This window comes from Tenebrio molitor, chromosome 6 (assembly GCF_963966145.1).
Source record: "Tenebrio molitor chromosome 6, icTenMoli1.1, whole genome shotgun sequence".
NCBI classification, from domain to species: domain Eukaryota; kingdom Metazoa; phylum Arthropoda; class Insecta; order Coleoptera; family Tenebrionidae; genus Tenebrio; species Tenebrio molitor.
Genome location: NC_091051.1, coordinates 4,428,309 through 4,448,797, shown reverse-complemented (window position 1 = coordinate 4,448,797; position 20,489 = coordinate 4,428,309). Strand labels below are relative to the sequence as shown.

The 20,489-nt window shown below is 37.9% G+C and overlaps 1 protein-coding gene across 4 annotated transcripts in view; it reads left to right on the top strand.

The window, feature by feature from the left end:
* LOC138133375 (transcription factor SOX-5-like) overlaps positions 1-20,489 on the top strand; it is a 114,361-nt gene that overhangs the window by 55,716 nt on the left and 38,156 nt on the right. The window contains exon 1 of one of the 4 annotated variants that reach the window (XM_069051273.1): positions 1,220-1,531. The exons of the other annotated variants lie outside the window; for them this stretch is intronic. The gene's annotated coding sequence lies outside the window, so the exon portion shown is untranslated. Of the gene's footprint in view, positions 1-1,219; positions 1,532-20,489 lie in introns of those variants that run through there. 4 annotated transcript variants of the gene reach the window in all.

Sequence of the window (20,489 nt, the reverse complement as noted above, 5' to 3'; positions counted from 1 at the left end):
CCTACACCTGCGACACGTGTATTTCTGATTTTTGTAAAAATTCACCCCCTTCACTCTTAATGTTGTCAATTTTTTTTCTGTTGTGCCTAGATGTAGAATTCAAACTGTACCAAGCTCCACAGAAAACATGCGAATCGTATTTTTTCTATGTATAAATGAAAAACTTGAGAAATCTCTTGGTCACAATTTTCGTATCTTTTGGCAAAAAAATATGGATTAATAAAATTTTTGTTTCTTATATACAGTTGCCTTGTTAATTTGAATAAACTCGTTTTTGTATTGAAGCATTTACAACGATAAATTCCTCTAACGGTTCAAGAACATCTCAGCAAGAATTTCTACCAGGAAATCAATTCAAAAGTCATTCTTTCTTCACTTTTTGACATCTTGACAACTTTAATTTCAAACCAAATTTTTGTATCTCCTTTTGGATTATTTTATTTCAATGCATGAACATGTTAAATATCTAGTTCTTTTTCCATGTTTCATCACTGATTACTGAAACTAAGTCTACCTCAAAGATATAAGACATATAATTTTTTTACCAATGTAAATTTTCAGACTCAATAATACCTATCTCTAAAGCAATTTCATTCTTTTTTTTTTTTAAATCGTTGAATATTTGAACAAGACTGCATCTGCCTTTTACTTCTTATTAGTTCTACGTAAACAAGTTATTTGCACAAAAAATAAAGAAATTTGATTAAATCCTTTTTTTGGGTAATTTAAAGAAGTGAGTATGTTTTAGTACATTTATCTCGGTCTGTCATTTCATCAAACTTGTTCTGGAGTAATTTCCACTAATGAGTGGTTGTTTAAAAAATAATCCGTCAACTTGTTTCACAGTCAAAGTGATTTTGTGATTTAGTTTGTGGAGGCTGTGCTTCCATTTAGGAACGTCTTAGCTCGTGGATCAATATTTTGTTGTGTCGTTTGTTTCGTGGTGACCGGGTCCGGCGGGGGTGTCATCCCCTTCGGTTTCAATTGTCCGTCGGTTACGTAACCGCTGCCCTATTATCATCGTCATTGTCTTGTGGGAGTCCCGTCCTTCGCCCCGCCTCGTTGGAAGAACAATGCGAATCCGCAATCGCGCTCCCGTCCCGGCCCGGGCGGGTCGCGAGCCCCGACAATTCGCGCGGTGGGCGGGCCGCACACGTGGCCCCGATAGGTGGGACGGAGGCGGTGCCCTGTTGGTGGGGCCGCGAGAGGCGCACGGCTGCCGTCAGACGCATCTTGTAACGCGGTGCACACGCACGCTCACGCGCTATCGGTCATCTCTGCGGCGTCGAGCAGTGAGGTTAGGACACTGAGTGCGGTGACGACAATAGCCGGCGGCGGCAGGTGCAGCGGCCAATCCGGCCCCGGCGAACAATAGGCGAGGGGGCGGCGACGGGGCGCGCATCCTCTTTGCTGTTAGTGCCGCAGCGGACGACGGCGACACGGTGGCTGCCGCTCCGCTACAAGAGGTTCGCTCCCAGGCGAATCTGCCGCCATGTGCTGGTGCTGATCTAGGCCTCCTGGCGCACCTCAGGTGAGTTTGACAGTGCGAGTGAGCGATGATCCACGCGAATACCACCGGTACTCAACGTTTTTACACGTTTTTCGTTTTATTTACGCGCGATCGGAGGCCGCGCCGACGGGGGAGTTGATTATCGACGGTTTTTTTGCAACATTATTAATCGACGATGATGATGGGCGCGCTTTTAGAACGTTAATAACTGTAATTTAGAGAGATGGACTCGTACTATTAAGCGAACAAATTAACAGACACTCTCTCGCTTAACAGAATCCATAAAACCAAACGAGAAAAAATTTAACACTAATTTATTAATGAACAACATAAATGCTAATGGAAAAAGTGCCTACGAGAACCAGAAATTTCATAAAACAAGTAGAAAACTTGTTTTTCCAGTCCAAGAACTGTCCAAATTAACTCAAAACTTGACATTTTTTAAGCGATGAAAGCTATTCCTTTTCTAATTATTATTATTATTAATTATTATTATTATTTTCTAATCTCTGGTTGAAATCTCTCATCAGCAACTGCGACTTACCAAAAATCCAATTATTCTTGTGCAACCATGAATTTCAGTACTCGCCCTTTTTCAGAGTCCTTGCCAGGACAGTTACATTTTATAAAATCATACAAAAGGATTTTTAACCGTTATCTATCCCGAAAGTACTCCGAATTAAGTGAAAGCTGAACGGCGAAACTTTCAGAGCTTATTTTACTGCTTATGCCTGGTTTAGCCCCTCAATTTGTGCTTAAAATCTATTTAGAACTTTTCTGAAGAATACATTGTTTGCAGTAATCTTATAAAACCACGCAAAAGGATTATTCCGAGGTTGTCCAGTCAGAAAAATGAAAAACTCTTGCGACGATGAAACTTTCACAGCTTTTGGTACTTCTGTTGGATTTGAAATATATTTTGAAAATTTCTGAAGAGCAAATGTCAACAAATCTTAAAATTTAACAAAACTGACAAGGTTTACGTCAAGAACGTCAAATTGTCCTCGAAGGACTAATTCTCAATTTTGAACTGACATGGATGTCAATACTGAATCAGTAAGTACCAATTCTGTGTGGTGTCTTGCAAAACAATCGAAAACACAGTTTTTTTTAACTGTTGTCCAGTTTGAAATAGTCCAAATTAACTGAAAACTGAAAATTCTACCAATCACGAAATTTCAGTTTCAAAAAATGGAGAAATTCTGTATTCTCAAGTCCCGCTCTCGCGAATTTCAATTCCTTTTCTTCAGGACACGTCTCAGGACCCGGCCGCGTTTGTACTTGTCAGTCGTACCAACGCACCGCATTTTTTTAACTATTTTCTTAACTGATTCCCTGTCGTATTTTAAGCGCAATAAATTTCAGAAAGACTCGTCTTACGGGTTTTATTATTTTATTATTTTTATCGAGAAACATCGAGAACTGAAATTTCTTAATGGGTGTAGAGTCTTAACCATAATTTATGACCCCTCGTTATTCGAAGATTTATTCACTTAGCTACTATTATAGTTAGTAATTAACCGTTTACACTTTTTCGAAATTAAGAAAATATTTCACCGTTATAATTAGATTTCTTGCGCCGATATAAGCAGGCGAGGCTGCTACTCCACACCAACTAGATTCACGGAAACAATTGAACGTGTGATCGCAGCGCGCTCTTCTTGTGCTCCACATTTGGCGGTCGGTTTCAGTTTCGCAGGAAGCGACCCCGAACTTCGATTTTCGAGCGGACGCAGATTTTCGACATGTGTCGGAGGTAGAATCGCAGGATGTGTGGTTCCAAGGTCGTGAAATCTGTCTGGAGCGTTTTGAAAATGTGAAATCGCGTTAATTAGCGCGATATTTGTGTGTATTTTTTTTTGGAAAATTATGTAACGACGATAAGACAACGAGTAAACAAGAAGAAATGGTTTTTTTCGCCGGATCGGACTGATTCATTGGATGCAGAATTTGCGGAACCGTGTTGAAAATATTTTCATTTGCGTCTTACTCAGCAAAGGTTGTAAGCGTCGAGTTTATTTGCGTATCGAACCCCAAACAAATCGGAGCACATTCTCGAAAACAGACAATAACGTCGAAACGAAAATAATTTTCCGGGCGTGGCCGGTCGGAGTCCATCCGTCAGCGAAGACGACAATCGCGCGTTTATTTTTTCGGAACAAGAGCGACTCTCTCGCGCAAATTGCGCCTCGCTGGCGATGCTTTTCGCACAATGCGACTTTGTAATCTGTTTATGCCGGGAGCTCGTTTATCTCGGTCGAATCTCCGCAAGCGAGGACTGTTTGTTTATCCAGCGGCCAGTCATAATAAGAAGCTCCGAATCAGGTGCAGCGAGCTTTTGAAAAATCGCGGCGCCGCGCGCCCTAATAGGAAAAGCGCGACGTTTCGGCACCGGTAGGTCGCCGGGTCACGGTAATGACAGGGCCCTAATAGGAAAAGCGCGACGTTTCGGCACCGGGTCACGGTAATGACAGGTTGTTCGCGGGTTGCGCAACCCGCGTGACTCACCCGGAGGCGGCGATTTCCGGCGAGGAAGTCGCGAATCGCCGCGGCAACAAGCGCCGCATTGAGTGGCCCCTCGGAGAACAAGAAAGCGATCTTTGTTCTGCAAAGTGGCACATCTGGTTCGGCTCAAGATTAGGCACTCGACTAATGGCAGGCGCACATGTGTGGGCGTTCGGCGTCCGACAACCGGCCTGATTTCCCAAATGCAGGGTGCATTGTTCCCACACGGGTATCGGGTTTCACCACTGACCCAGCTACGAATAAATCAGGTTAAGTGTGCGACCGGAGAGGGTGCATTCCTGATGGAGGCTGCGAGGTGGGGGATGGACCCGGGGCTAAAGCTGTTCCCAGACCGGGGGATTCTCTACCAAATTTGAAAAGCTGAACCGTCACGAGACGAAAGCAGACGGACGAGATTTTTTCAAAAATATTTTTGACCTTCGAAGTTTTTGGTTCTCCAAAAAATGAAAAATAAAACTGCGACACCCGTTAAGAACTCTTGATTTGGGAGGTGTGCAGTAAAAAAATCGATTCTTAATTTGGGGACGCCGTGTATATGGTGGTATATTCCCACAGAAACTTAATAAATATAAACAAAACGCATAAAACTGATTACTCATGCGTAATTATTGTAGTCTAGTTAGAACGGACATGTGACATGTCTATTTATAGTAATTCTTTGATCGTTTGGTGTCGTTCGAAGTGTCATTCTACAGTGTGTCGAAAAAACTTAAGACAAAAACATATCTGAACAGAGGAGATTGTTTTTTTGGTTGGAATAGGCCGAAGCAAGTTAAAAATGAAACGTAAACAGAATGAAAATAAAATAGAAACTAGAGAATTCCTTCAGGGTAGAAGGTTTTTGGATCTTGGGGTTAAAATTCTATCAGAAAATTTGCATTTAATTAATTGACTACAAATGCTAATGATAAGAAGGTGCAATGCAATGAAAATGCAATGAAATAAACTCTCTAAGGGAAAGTTTGCGTTTGGTACGGTAGTTTTGACAATAAAAAATTCGGTACATTTTTGACAATGCATGCCATCGAGGAAAATTGTTTTTAATCATTGTTATCATGAAAAGTTATGCTTTGTTGTTGTGGCAATAAGCACGAATCGCAGAAATAAGGATTCGAAATTATTTCTACATATATGGGGTAGGATTTTCGATGGAAATAACACTAACTTTGTTCTTTGTATTGGTTTATAAATTATTTGACGTTTTCGGTATGGAAATAAGATCTACTTAATTATTAAAATAATCATTTATAATTAATTAATATTGTTGTTCGGTAGACATAAAATTAATTCTGCTTGACGCGTTGAATTAATTGTGTAATTATAATCAAAAGAAATTTTTACCTTTGTGATTATTAGTAAATATCAAATATTTTGTAAAAAAAATGTAAAAAATGAACACTCTAAAATGCATTCACGATGTTTTGGCATAATGGGAGGCCATGGAATTTCGTAGTAAAGCTTTTTGTTGAATTAGGTTATATTTTTTTAAGTTTGAGGTTATAAACAGCGTCAATGTCTAGTACATTGTTGTCAATTTTACTAGTTTGATAGGTCCGCATGTCAGGCACTTTAGTGACGGAAATCAAACAGTGTGTCCAACGTTAAAAAAATAAATCACGGCCTCCAGTTAGGTATGCAAAAACAACGTGAACGGTATATATGTGAGCAAAAAATTTGTAATGGTGGTTGATTATCGAAAACATTCCTTTTGTGCATCAATTTTGAGTGTCCAGATGTACCTAAGCGTGGACAGGAAATTATAAAATCGTTATTTTGTCAGAAAAAGGTGTTTCGGAACCATTAATTAGGGATTCTTCAGGTCTAGTGTCAGTGGAATTACGCCATAAATAATATTTATCGTATGTTAATTACCTTATCAGGAAAAATTATTTAAATTAAAATGGCATATTTTAGTTAAATTTGACACGGCGATTCAATGGAAAAATAAAAGTGCAATTAAATTCAATTGAAAATGTAAAAACAATTTTTGCAATTTTCCAATTAATTCAAAATATAAATAGTAATTTTCATCAACGTAAACCTGTCTTGTTTTCTTTTTGTTTTATTGTTCATTTAAGTGCCCGAACATTTTTCCAAATTCACGAATGCTTTTCTCGTTGTGGAAATAAGACGAGGAAAATTTATCCAAACTAATTCACCTGCACGCGGGAGATTTGACAAGAAAATCGCAAAACACTGCAGGAGATGTTTATTTTATCCTTTATTTATTTTACCTACTTATTGGAAATTTTTGTTGCTTTGACAATCACACCAAATGCGAGCTTTTTACCAGATGATTGTAGAATTAAAAAAAATTAGTTTTTTTTCTACTAATTAAAAATTCTGTTAATTGAACACACAAAAGATTCGAAGCACTCTAAATAACCACGATTGGGTACACATCAAACAATTATTTTTGTCAAATTTGCGTAAATAAATCAATAGTAGCAAATTGAAACGAATATTTCGTTAAGAAGTTTTTTAAATAATGTTTTGAAATTAAATAAATATTTAGTTTCCTCTGGACAATTAACAATTTTTTTACTGCTACTAAAATGTATTATTTAAACAGACAGAATTTCTTATGGTAATTGCAGGAGATCGTCTGGAGTGACGTGACCCTAGTGGAATTTTTTTGGGCCACTCGTTGCACGTCGCGATTGTTTCTCGATCGAACAATCGTCTTGTTGATTTTTTTTATGTGTCGTTTCGATTATTCCGTCACTATCAGAATCCCACCTCGTCCCAAATCGGTCAACCGCTGACCCCCAGATCAGAGTTAATCAGCGGGCGTCTCGTTATTTTTTCGGAATCCGAGAAGCAAACCAGGCCATTGTGATAATCCATCCCGAATAAATCATCTCCGGAGCGGCTCAAGTAAGCCGATACGCGGCCATATGGAGTCCTGTACAATGGATATGCGAGTAACATGTTCGGAAAACAACTTCAGGATGGGATTTCGTAGACAAAGAGAACACATCTGGATGCCATTAGCTCGGTGCAGGTTCGGTTTTTGAAACTGGTCCATAATATCTGCAACATCCGTTACGGACGTCTAATTTTAAAATGGACCGCCCTCCGCACTCATCTCCAATTAATGCCCACCCCGACAGAATCTTTCCCGATATTTCAAAGTCGCAGCAGAGGTATTGTCTCAAAGTGTCAACCAGTGTTTTGGAACGATTCCTTTCGAAATGTTTCTACTCGTAAAAAACCCTGTTGAATGGATGTCGGTTTTCACAGCCTTGAGTACAAAGACAGATTGTTAATTTTTTTTCAGGCTGCTGCAACTATTAAGACGTTTTTATCGGCGTCTCGCATGTAAATCCGTCTTTTTGTGTCACTGGCACACAAAGAAACATCCAACCAGGACTGTTTTCGTAATGGACGAAAAAATCAAAATGGCAGTTTTTTGACACCTGTCAAACGCGACACTTTCAAAAATCCGAAAATATGAAATTAAAATGTCGATTTTAATGGCGCTTGTCAAACACGAATCGGAAAGAAAATGACGAGATGATTAGATATAGAACAATAAATAATTCCAAATTTTCTTGGGTCTTAAAGACTTTTCCGAAATATCCAAACATATTAAATGTAGAGTCAAAAATGACCAAAAAGTCATTTTTGTATCAGAATCACTCAGTGTAGAAAATGTGTAGTTTGAAATCACTAGACAAGAACAAAGTTTTTGAAAGTCACTGTGTACATTAAAAAAAATCTTTTGTATCTTTGTTTAGGAAAGTTTTAAATATTTTGAGTGAACACCTCGTATACGGGAAAATATCTATGAAATAAGGACAATAATCGAGTGTGATTGGACTGTGTCATATACAAAGTGTCTCACATACTTTCCGCTTTGGGTCTTTTTTTGTGTCATTGGAACATACAAAAAATGAAAACATTTGCGAAATTTTTAGAAACAAAATGCCAGATTTTGGCGTTTGTCAAACACAAATTGAAGAAAAATGACATGATGTTTCGATATGAAGTAATAAATCATTAAAATTTTTTTTTTTTAAATCCAAAAATATAAAGTCAAAATATCAATTTTTTGACAAAATTAAATTGAAAAACAATAACCAGTTGGTTTGATATGAAATAATAATGCCAAATATTCTTAGAGATCTGGAGAGCTTTTCGACAAATCCAACAGTAGGTATGAAATGTCCAATGTCAAAAATGTCCAAAAAGTCAGATTTCTCTAAGAATCACTCAACATAGAAAATGTGTAGTATGAAATTACTAGACAAAATGAAAGTCGCTGTACATTTTAAAAAATCTTGTATCTTTGTGTTCCAAAATTTTAAATATTTCGAGTGAGCACCTTGTATATGGTAAAATATCCATGAAATGAGAACAGTAATCACATTGAAAACATAACTGGACTCTGTCATATACAAAGTGTCTCATCAAACTTTCGGATTTGGATCTTTTTTTTATGTCATTGGCCCATAAAGAAAAATTAAACCAACACTTTTGGGATTTTTAGAAACAAAATGTCAGATTTTGGAGCTTGCCAAACACAAATTGAATAAAAATGACAAGATGTTTGGATATGGAATGATAAATCATTCAAATTTTTTTGAAAAATCCAAAAATATAAACTCAAAATATCAATTTTTTGTCAAACTTAAATTGAGAAACAATAACCAGATGGCCAAATATTCTTAGACATCTAGAGAGCTTTTCGAAAAATCCAACAGTATGAAATGTCCAATGTCAAAAATGTCCAAAAAGTTAGATTTCTGTAAGAATAACTCAGCAAAGAAAATGTGTAGTACGAAATTAATGAAAGTCGCGCTGTACATTTAAAAAATCTTGTATCTTTGTGTTCCAAAATTTTAAATATTTCGAGTGAACACCTTGTATATGGGAAAATATCCATGAAATGAGGACAGTAATCGCATTGACAGCGTAACTGGACTCTGTCATATACAAAGTGTCTCATCAAACTTTCGGATTTGGATCTTTTTTTTGTGTCATTGGTACATAAAGATAAATTAAACCAACATTTTTGGCATTTTTAGAAACAAAATATCAGATTTTGGAGCTTGTCGAACACAAATTGAAGAAAAATGACATGATGTTTCGATATGAAGTAATAAATCATTCAAATTTTTTTTCTTAATCCAAAAATATAAAGTCAAAATATCAATTTTTTGGCAAACATAAATTGAGAAACAATAAGATGACTTGGCATGAAATAATAAATATGTAATGCCAAATATTCTTAGAGATCTAGAGACTTTTACTACGAAAAATCAAAAATCTAACACTATGAAATATCAAAAATGCCCAAAAAGTCATTTTTGAGTAAGAATCACCCAGTATAGAGACATTACTAACGCAATTTTTGAAAGTCATTGTGTATGTGTGTCAAGAAATACATGTCTTTTCTTTTTTATTTTTATTTTAAAGATTTTAAATACCTGATGAAATCGTCACTAAACACGATCATATACAGTGTGTTACCAAATTTCCCAGGATTTTCTATTTATTTTCTATCATTGGCACACAAACAAAAATTAAACCAGAACTTTCGGATTTTTAGAGCAAAAAAAAAACCAAAATGTTCGTTTTCTGACGCTTGTGTAACACAAATTGAACAAAAAAACGACAAGATGAGTCGATATGAAATAATAAATAATTCCAGATTTTCTTAGAGATGTCGAAAGTTTTTCAAAAAATCTAGAAGTGCAAAATGTTGAGTGAAAAATCTGCAAAAAGTCATATTAGTGTACGAGTCATTTAGCATAATGAATATGTAGTTTGAAATTACTAGACCAAAACCCAATTTTTAAAATCCTTGTGTACATTAGACCTTTGTCTCCCAAAGTTTTAAATATTTCAAACGAACACCTCGTAAATAATTATAAAACGAGGACAGTCACCTTATTGTTGGTGTCACTCGACACCGTCAGATACAGAGTGTCCCGTCAATTTTTCGAGTTTGTCTCTTTTTTTGGCGATTTCAAAAAAAAATGAAGAACGAATCACGATGACTCTACACTGATAATTCCAGATGTTCTTACAGAGCTAGAAACTTTTTCGAAAAATCTAAAAGTGCGAATTATAGAGTCAAAAATGTCCAAAAAGTCATCACTCAAAAATGTGTCAGTGAAGAGAATGTGTATTTAGGATTTACTAAACATTAACATTAAGTAGGTTTTTTAAAACCACTGTGTATATTAATGAAGAAAAAATAATTTTAAATATTCGAAGTGAACACTCCGTATATGGATAGATGAAATGAAGAAAATAATTTAATTGTGGGCGTCACTCGACAGCGTCGTATACAGTGCGTCCCATCAATCTTTCGGGTTTGTCTCTTTCGTTTATAAATTCTCGGGACGTCATAATAGTCAAAGTCGACAGATTTCATTCTGAAAGCTTCTCTTCAGCACTCGTCCTGTCCAAATTGGGGCGATGAAACGTCACGTCAGACGTTTGATTTCAGCGCCGACATGATTTACGAAATGATTAAAAAGTGTCGCGGGTCCCAGATCGGCGGTGTCGCAACGGCGCATCGTTCTCCTATTTTCTTCGTTTTGGGCGTCGGCCAATTAAAACACGGTGAAGATGTCACATTCGATTTTGTTCCAAGATGGAGGTGATGGGTCGACGACCACCACCCGTATCTGAACCCGCGCGCGGGTGACGTATTTTCGAATACCTGGCCAGTGTCACAATTGAGACGTCTCCCCCGAAGAAGCGGTCCGTGCGGAGTCAAAGAGCCGACCGAAATTAATCACGAGAGGAGATTAGAAAATATCGTAGTGATTATTTAAATGGAGATGGAGGGAGAGCGATAACGGCCTCGGTAAGGATTCCGTCGGGGATTACGTCTGCGATCGGGATTTATTCCGACGTAATTGATAAAGATTTTTCAGTGTTATGTTAATGGGAGCGTGGAGATGCTAATTCGGGTGAGCGAGTCTTTGTGACGGCAACAACCTGAAAACATCCCCTGCGGAAAGGGGGAAATCGAATTGTCCGCGGATCGGAATTGGCAAATCGCTGAAATGACAGTAAATGTTTGAAAAGGGGATATAGATGGCCACTATGCAAAGCATCCGGTGGATTATGGAGAGTCGGGGGCGGCATAATAGACCCGGACCATCCCGAATTGTCCCCGTTGTGTTTGTGCAGTGTTTTATGTTATGAGGTTTTCGATTCGTTGTATTCATTAGGATGTCGGGGGCGGCGAGGGGTCCACATAAAAACCAATAATTAAAATGGGATACAATATCCGACAGGGAAGGACACAAAAGGACCGGAAAAAATCCATCGATTTTTAATTTTTAACAATTTCCAAAGCTCCCGCCTCGACTCGGGGGAGCTTTCCACTCGACTTTCGCACGACCTGACGAAGATGATGAATGCGTGTGTTGGTCGTAAACAACCATCATGTGTGTTATTCTAAGGAAGCGAACATCCGCCTTTCGGTGAAATATCGCCTTGTCTCTGAACAATCCTAAACAAGTCGTACTTTTGTCCTCAACCCCCTGCTAGATGATGCGTTAGTAAAACGGTTCGCCGGATCTTCACCGGAAAATAAATAGGCTTTGATGGCCGCACATATAGGAAGCCGAACTCGCAGAATAAATAAACCCACCCTTTGAGTTATTGTATCGAATTTTTCCTCGATGATGGCGCTTTCGACGCAGACAACAACCAAATGACGGACAAGGTGCACAAGAAATCCAATTACCGGACCAGAACGCGTTTATCAACCCAGTCATATATGGGCATATCTGGGTGACGGCATGAATGGACGGATACCAACATCGACTGCCGAGTTGTTGCAACTGGAACAACAACAACGACAAAAAACAACGCGCAGACACCACACACCCCGGAGTTCTTGTTCTTGTTTTCCGCGGATTCCTCCGGGGTCAAGTGTATCGTCGATCGGAACGACTTCCGAGACGAACAAGCGGACTTGATGACACCCATTGTGACAGTCATTATGTAAACGGTGGAGCTTTCATTATGTGGAGTCGGAGGGTGGCCACCCCCGTGCTCAATGACACATGAGTACGTGTAATGGTTCGGCGAACAATGCCTCCTTCTGTTACGGCCGATCTGGTGCGTTCGACGAGGCGAATTCGGTTTTCCAAAAGGCGAATGCATCGAATGCGTCAATTATTTATTTCCGAACTGATACGGGGAGATTATCGCATCGCCGTAAATAATGGTCAAAACAATCGAGCAGATTTTATTTAGTGCATGTGATAAGAAGTGTGTTTGTGTCAGGAACGAGACTTGTGAAGGATTTTTTTATTGAACAACGAAAACAGATTCATTTTTATAAAGGAAGGTTAATTTTCAATCAGAAGATTATTCGCAACTCGGTAAATAGTAGGATGTTGGTTTTATTGTTGTGACAGGATAGTGCGCGTCCCCACACGACATTTTCCAAAAATCGGAGGGACGTAAAAGATTTTGTTCAACAGTAGATAGTGTGAAACTAGAATCAGATCTGTTCTGCTTCTATGACTTGAGACAATTTTATTTTGCACCATGAATTACTACATTTGGGCGATTTTTTTTTATTTTTTTTTTTGGAATTTGGAAAAACAAGAGAACTCGATGAGGTGGAGATCAAGTTTGTATTGAACCCCCGAGACATGTATCGATTATTGGAAACTTCACTTGTTGCATTCAGAACCGATTTAGAGTCTTTAGTGCAGTTGCAGGGCTAAGATTTTGAAAAAATTTCCAAAAATGTTGTCCAACCAATTTCCCCAAGAAAAACTATATGTGCAAAAGTTCTACACAATTTTACGTCGATTTAAAAGATATAATTAAAAAAGAAAATAGTAGGATGTGGTGGTTTTATTGTTTTGACAGGATAGTGCGCGTCCCCACACGACATTTTCCAAAAATCAGACGGACGTAAAAGACCTTGTTCAACAGTAGATAGTGTGAAACTAGAATCAGATCTGTTCTGCTTCTATGATGACCTGAGACAGTTTTTTTTTGTATTATGAATTACTACATTTTGGGTTTTTTTTTAATTATATTTTTTTTGAAATTTGGAAAGACGAGAACTCGATGAGGTGGAGATCAAGTTTGTATTGAACCCTCCAGACATGTATCGATTATTGGAAACTTCACTTGTTGCATTGAGAACCGATTTAGAGTCTTTAGTGCAGTTGCAGAGCTAAGATTTTGAAAAAATTCCCAAAAATTTTGTCCAACCAATTTCCCCGGGAAAAACCATATTTGCAAAAGTTCTACAAAATTATATATCGATTGAAAGATATAATTAGAAAAGAAAATAGTAGGATGTGGTGGTTTTATTGTTTTGACAGGATAGTGCGCGTCCCCACACGATATTTTCCAAAAATCGTACGAACGTAAAAGACCTTGTTCAACAGCAAATAGTGTGAAACTAGAATCAGATCTGTTCTGCTTCTATGATAACTTGAGACGATTTTATTTTGCATTATGAATTACTACATTTTGGCGATTTTGATTTTTTTTTTTGGAATTTGGAAAGACAAGAGAACTCGATGAGGTAGATATCAAGTGTGTATTGAACCCTTGAGACAAGTATCGATTTAATGTTTAATGTTTATGTTTAATAGTTTATTCACGCCAAGAAAGCAATTACAAGAAAACACACATGGAGCATTAGCAAGAACAAAAAGTGGGAACAAGATGCATCACTTGCATAGAAGTCTCCTACAGTCACTCTTGAACTTATTTGTCGAGACTCCACAGAAGTCTAACTCGTTACAGTAAAGGTTGGCCAGGCGAAGGGCACTATTCAAGGGTGAATTGTAGGAGTAATTGTGTTTATGGCAGTAAACATGAAACAAATTCGGGTGTCTGAGGTTACATAAAGGAACATTAAAGCCGATACGAAGCAGAGCATCAGAAGAATCAATATTATAGTTAATTATTTTATGTAGAAAACACAGCTTGTGACAATCCCTTCTGGTTTTAAGTGAGGGCAAAGACATGTAAGCGGCTACAGAGTGCAAATCATCAAAATTGATATTTTGAGTTCTCAGCTTATATTTCAAATACTTCAAGAAATTGTTCTGTACCGACTCGATACGTGAAATGTGAGTACCGTAAAAAGGTGACCAGATAACACAATTGTATTCTAATATTGAGCGGACCAAGGAATTATATAATATTATAATCGCTCTGGTGTTCTTAAAATCCACTGTCCATCTTTTTAAATATCCCAGCATTTTTCTCCCCCTAGAGATCAAGAAGTCGTAATGTTCATGAAACGATAAATTGGAATCGAAAAAAAGACCCAGGTCTTTGATGGCATTGATAATTTCCAGCTGCTCCCCTTCCAATGAATAATAAGGAACGGAGGGCACAGTTTTCCTGCTGAAACACATTGCCTTGCATTTGCAAACATTGAGTTTCATACCATTGCGTGCGCACCAGTTTTCAATTCTTCTGACATCCTGCTGAAGATCAAATACATCCAGCTGCGTTTTGATGATTTTATAGATTTTTAGATCGTCCGCGTACAGCAGCGATGCCGAGGTCAGACTATCAGTGATGTCATTGATGAAGATTATGAATAATAATGGCCCGATAATAGAGCCCTGCGGTACTCCAGACGTGCTACAGTATGCAGACGACCTCACACCCTTAAGGACAACATGCTGAGTTCGATTGGAAATGTAGGTAGATGTCCAAGATAGGAACGGATCGCGTACTCCGTACGTGTATAATTTATTCAAAAGGATCTTGTGATTAACAGTGTCAAATGCTTTGCAAAAATCAGTATAAATGCAATGCACATCAAAACCGCCCTCAAATGCTTCAAAGACATTATTAACAAAGGCAAAATGATTGGTTACCGTAGATCTATTAGCGAAAAACCCATGCTGTGATGGACTGATAACAGTTTTGAAGGAAGCGGACAAGTGTTTGGCAACTAGCTTTTCAAAGATCTTGGCGGGAACTGATAGAATACTGATGGGTCGGTAATTCTCGAAGTTTTGTTTAGAGCCAGATTTAAACACTGGAGTGACAAGAGCTGATTTCCAGCAGTTCGGAAAAACACCTGAGTTGAGTGAATACTTAAAAATACGCCACAAAGGATCAGTAAGCGATGTACAGCAATTTCTGTAAAAAATTGGAGGCAGCCCATCTGGCCCAGCACCTTTATTACAGTCGAGATGAGTTAGTTCATAAAAGACACTATCTGAAGTAAAGTCAAAGTTTTTGAAATCAACGCTCAAACCGACAGGATTGTCACAAGCAGAAGCAGGTTGTGTGGTGACGATATCATCATAAACAGAAGAAAAATGTTCCGCAAAGGTATTAACAATATTCTCATTACCACATACAGGGTTATTGTGATAGATCATGAGATTCGGTATTTCGTTACATTTGGTATGTTCGTTTATATATTTCCAAAATTTTTTCGGATCAGATGTAATAAAATTTTCAGTGCGTTTTATGTAATCTTTGTATGATTTCTTCAGGGCTTCTTTGCATTGTGTTCTGACTGTAGCAAATGCAGCATAATCATTCGCGTTGTGACTGATTTTATAGCGACGATGCAAGGTTGACTTCCGGCGAATTAATCCACGAACCTCATGATCGAACCACGGAGGAAATGAGCTCTTACATTTTCTCTTCACAGGAACAAAAAGACCACAGACAAAGTGTAAATAATTATAAAAAAGGCTCACAGCTTCATTAATGTCACTGCAGGAATCAAAGGTGTTCCAGTTCACATTAGACAAGAGTATGTTGATTTCATCATAATCGGCATTAGAATAATCATAAAAAGTGTCACAAATATCTTCAACAAAAACATTATCAACACTTATTTCAAACATGAACGGTGGATGAAACACATCAGTCTTGCTAAATTCATTACAATTTTCAATCTTAATATAGTCATAGTTAGAGAAGCACAAGTCAAGGATATTACCATTACAATTAGTTATAGTATTAAATTGACAGAAATCACAGGAATACAGACTGTCACAGATTATGATGTCCTTATCAGAATTGGCGTTAGTATATATCAAAAAATTAGTATCACTATCATTAATCCATTTCACATTTGGCAAATTATAGTCGCCTAGAATGAAAAACGTACTGCGACGATTATTATATAATAAATTTTTGACAACCTGGACATGTTTCGCATAACTAACAGTTGTGGCGTCCGGCGGAAGATAGATTGCACCAAAAACAAAAGAATTGTCACAGCACTGTAGCGAAATCCAAACATCTTCTAAGGAGGAGTTGGAATCACTCAAACGATTGGAGGTGAGAAATTTCTTAACAGCAATTAAGACACCACCGCCAATACTTTTCCCACTGTTGTTCACATTTCTGTCGTTTCGATATACCACATACCTGTCATCCAGCACTTCAGCATCAGAAATACCACCATGAAGCCATGTTTCGACCAGAACAATCACATCAAAGTTTTCACTCAAACACGACAAGTAACAGTCATTCAATTTAGTTCGGAGTCCACGAGGATTTTGATAAAATACTTTAATGGATTTTATATTCTTGCCTGAGCGATGATGCAGATTTTTTATTGCGCTTTTATTTGCTCCGTGTTCTTGTTTCGAAAAAAAATGAAACGCTTAATTAATACTCCTTCGGGCCATATCTCATCGTTGTTCATTTGTTGAAGTAGGTCGTAATCGGCTGTCACCTTAAAGGCGACACTTTTAGCATTTTCGCGCCTGGGTAGCCTTTCAACTTGGAACTGCTTATGGGGAAAAGTAGTTTGCAAATGTTCCAAAATCGCCTTCTCCTCTGTGTTTAATTCGAAATTACCAGCGTAAATATAAATTTTTCTCGGTGCCGCACTAAGATTCAACGATTTTGCCTTACCCCTTACTGTTTGGGTATTTTGGTAATTTCGTTTCTTTCGTACAACATCCGTCCAATCGGAACTTCCATCTTCCAATGTTTGTGAATGCCGATTATCTCTTTCCTTCCATACTCCCTCCACCCAATTGGAATTATCGTCCTCCAACTTACGATTAATTGTTGACTCGCTCGATTATTTGAAACTTCACGATTTAGAGTCTTTAGTGCAGTTGCAGAGCTAAGATTTTGAAAAAATTTCCAAAAATGTTGTCCAACCAATTTCCCCAAGAAAAACTATATGTGCAAAAGTTCTACACAATTTTACGTCGATTTAAAAGATATAATTAAAAAAGAAAATAGTAGGATGTGGTGGTTTTATTGTTTTGACAGGATAGTGCGCGTCCCCACACGACATTTTCCAAAAATCAGACGGACGTAAAAGACCTTGTTCAACAGTAGATAGTGTGAAACTAGAATCAGATCTGTTCTGCTTCTATGATGACCTGAGACAGTTTTTTTTTGTATTATGAATTAGATACTACATTTTGGGGACTTTTTATTTTTATTTTTTTTTTTTTTTTGAAATTTGGAAAGACATGAGAACTCGATGAAGTAGAGATCAAGTTTGTATTGAACCCTCGAGACATGTATCGATTATTTAAAACTTCACTTGTTGCATTGAGAACCAATTTAGAATCTTTAGTGCAGTTGCAGGGCTAAGATTTTGAAAAAAATTCCCAAAAATTTTGTCCAACCAATTTCCCCAAGAAAAACCATATTTGCACAAAAGTTGTAGAAAATTATATATCGATTGAAAGATATAATTAGAAAAGAAAATAGTAGGATGTGGTGGTTTTATTGTTTTGACAGGATAGTGCGCGTCCCCACACGATATTTTCCAAAAATCGTACGAACGTAAAAGACCTTGTTCAACAGCAAATAGTGTGAAACTAGAATCAGATCTGTTCTGCTTCTATGATAACTTGAGACGATTTTATTTTGCATTATGAATTACTACATTTTGGCGATTTTTATTTTTTTTTTTTGGAATTTGGAAAGACAAGAGAACTCGATGAGGTAGATATCAAGTGTGTATTGAACCCTTGAGACAAGTATCGATTATTTGAAACTTCACGATTTAGAGTCTTTAGTGCAGTTGCAGAGCTAAGATTTTGAAAAAATTCCCAAAAATTTTGTCCAACCAAATTTTCCGGGAAAAACCATACATATTTGCAAAAGTTCTACAAAATTGTACATCGATTGAAAGATATACCTAATTACAAAAGAAAATAGTAGGATGTGGTGGTTTTATTGTTTTGACAGGATAGTGCGCGTCCCCACACGACATTTTCCAAAAATCGGACGAACGTAAAAGATCTTGTTCAACAATAGATAGTGTGGAACTAGAATCAGATCTGTTCTGCTTCTATGATGACTTGAGACAGGTTTTTTTTTTGTATTATGAATTAGATACTACATTTTGGGGACTTTTTATTTTTATTTTTTTTTTTTTTTTGAAATTTGGAAAGACATGAGAACTCGATGAGGTAGAGATCAAGTTTGTATTGAACCCTCGAGACATGTATCGATTATTTAAAACTTCACTTGTTGCATTGAGAACCAATTTAGAATCTTTAGTGCAGTTGCAGGGCTAAGATTTTGAAAAAAATTCCCAAAAATTTTGTCCAACCAATTTCCCCAAGAAAAACCATATTTGCAAAAGTTGTAGAAAATTGTACATCGATTGAAAAATATAATTAGAGAAAAGAAAAGCTTGATGAGGCTGAGATCAAGCTTTTAACAACTTCTGAAGACGAATTTCGGTGCCTGGAAGCTTTTATTGCTTTTTCGAAGATGTTGGTCCACTTTTTTAAAAATCTTCAAAGGGGCTGAACGTAAAAAATCTCTTTGTTGAATTTTTGCCAAGGTCGGTGGCAGAAGTCAGATTTCTGCAAAATAATCTGGCAAAGGCGTCGTGTCGGGGGCGGTGTTTTTTTATCTGTCGCCTTTGGTGTTGTGACTTCGGATGTAAAAGCGGGGACCCGCCCCCTCGCAGCCTCACCTTGGCGTAGTCTGGCGTGTCGTCCCTGACCGGAAGGGTGGGTGGGCCACCCCCGATCAATCCGGCACATTGGGCTTTTTCCATCTGCGGTGATTATTGTCGGGAAATCGCGTTTGCTCGCTGTAAAGATGTTGAAATAATGGCGCATAAAGGCGCAGCATGAAAGAAAACGTCGCCGTCCTCGAATCCGAAACAGAAATAATATAATGAAGCAAAGAAAATATTTATTTGAGAAATTAGATTTGTTTCCCTGCTGTGTCGCGTCTAAAATTGCTCGCGCTCACCCAATCAATACGACTGGCGACTGCCATTTCTATATTTTCTATAGACCGGGACCGTGTTCTCACAAAAATGTATCATTAAGCTCGTAAATGCGTTTATAGTCGTCGGTGCTTTTTTCCTTTTCACCGGCGCGCCTGCATTATTCAAAGCGATAAAGCTCTTAAAAATTCATCGTCACAATGAGTCCTGTTTTCGTATAATTACGTATTAAGGTGAGAGGAACGATACTTTTAATTAGTTCCTTTTGAGGGGCTCCGGGCCCGGGAGCGCCTTCATTTCCTCCATTTACCAGAGAGGAGATGGAATTATTTCCTCGGCTCTGACCCGGACTCGGATCCGGCGCTTCGTCTCCTCCAGAAGGACTCCGTCCGTCCACTTTTTCTTTTTCCCACTCCGGTGCGCTAACCTCCTCGATAATTATTTGTGTAATTGTGTAATTAATTCCACAACGAAGAGACCAGACGAGACGTCTTCCGCGTTGCCGTCGTTTCCATTTTACCAACTCCCAAGCTATAATTAAGCGGCGATCATGAAATCATTTTTGCTCTTCTTAATAACACCAACCCGGCGAATTGTCCGTTAAATATAGTGCCCGGATTTCTCGTTTTTTGCTAAGGACTAATTCATACGTCAGTATATCTAGTTGGCAGCGGTCCGGATTCAAGAATAGGCCTCTTCTTTTGTACACGTCCGCTGCTTGGCGGATCTATTATTTTCATTCTGCTGTTTTGTCTTCGCACGATCTTCAACGCGATGGACGAATTTCACGATCGCTCCTCCGGCCGTCGAGCGCCGGATTAAAGTTCGCCGGGATTGACAACGAAGGAATTTGTTCTCTGTCAGGTTTCGGCTTTCGGTGCGAGAAGAGCTGTGTGTTGTGGTTTTGAACGCGAAACCACAAAACTTCGACGAGCGACGAATCAAAACATTTTTGCGAGGTTTTGTCAAAAGTGAACGTGGAAGGAGTTTGGTGCCGATTGATGGTGAGGAAAATTGTGCTGCAGATGGCTGAAAAGTGTTGCTAGAGCAATGATCTTGATGCAAATGTCTAAAAGAAATCAGAAAAAAATTGTTCGTTTAACAAAATTAATTCTCCTAGAGCTCCTGTTAGAAGTATTCAATATTGACAACAAAAAAATAAACTGACTTCATTGCGAAAGTTTGCTCTCGATCTTGACCCCATTTCCAAAAAAAAAAACAATACCACAGTTTGTCGTCTTTCATTCAAAAAAATCTGTGTTCAAGAGGTTTTTCTCGTTTCCAAATTTTTAAAAATCA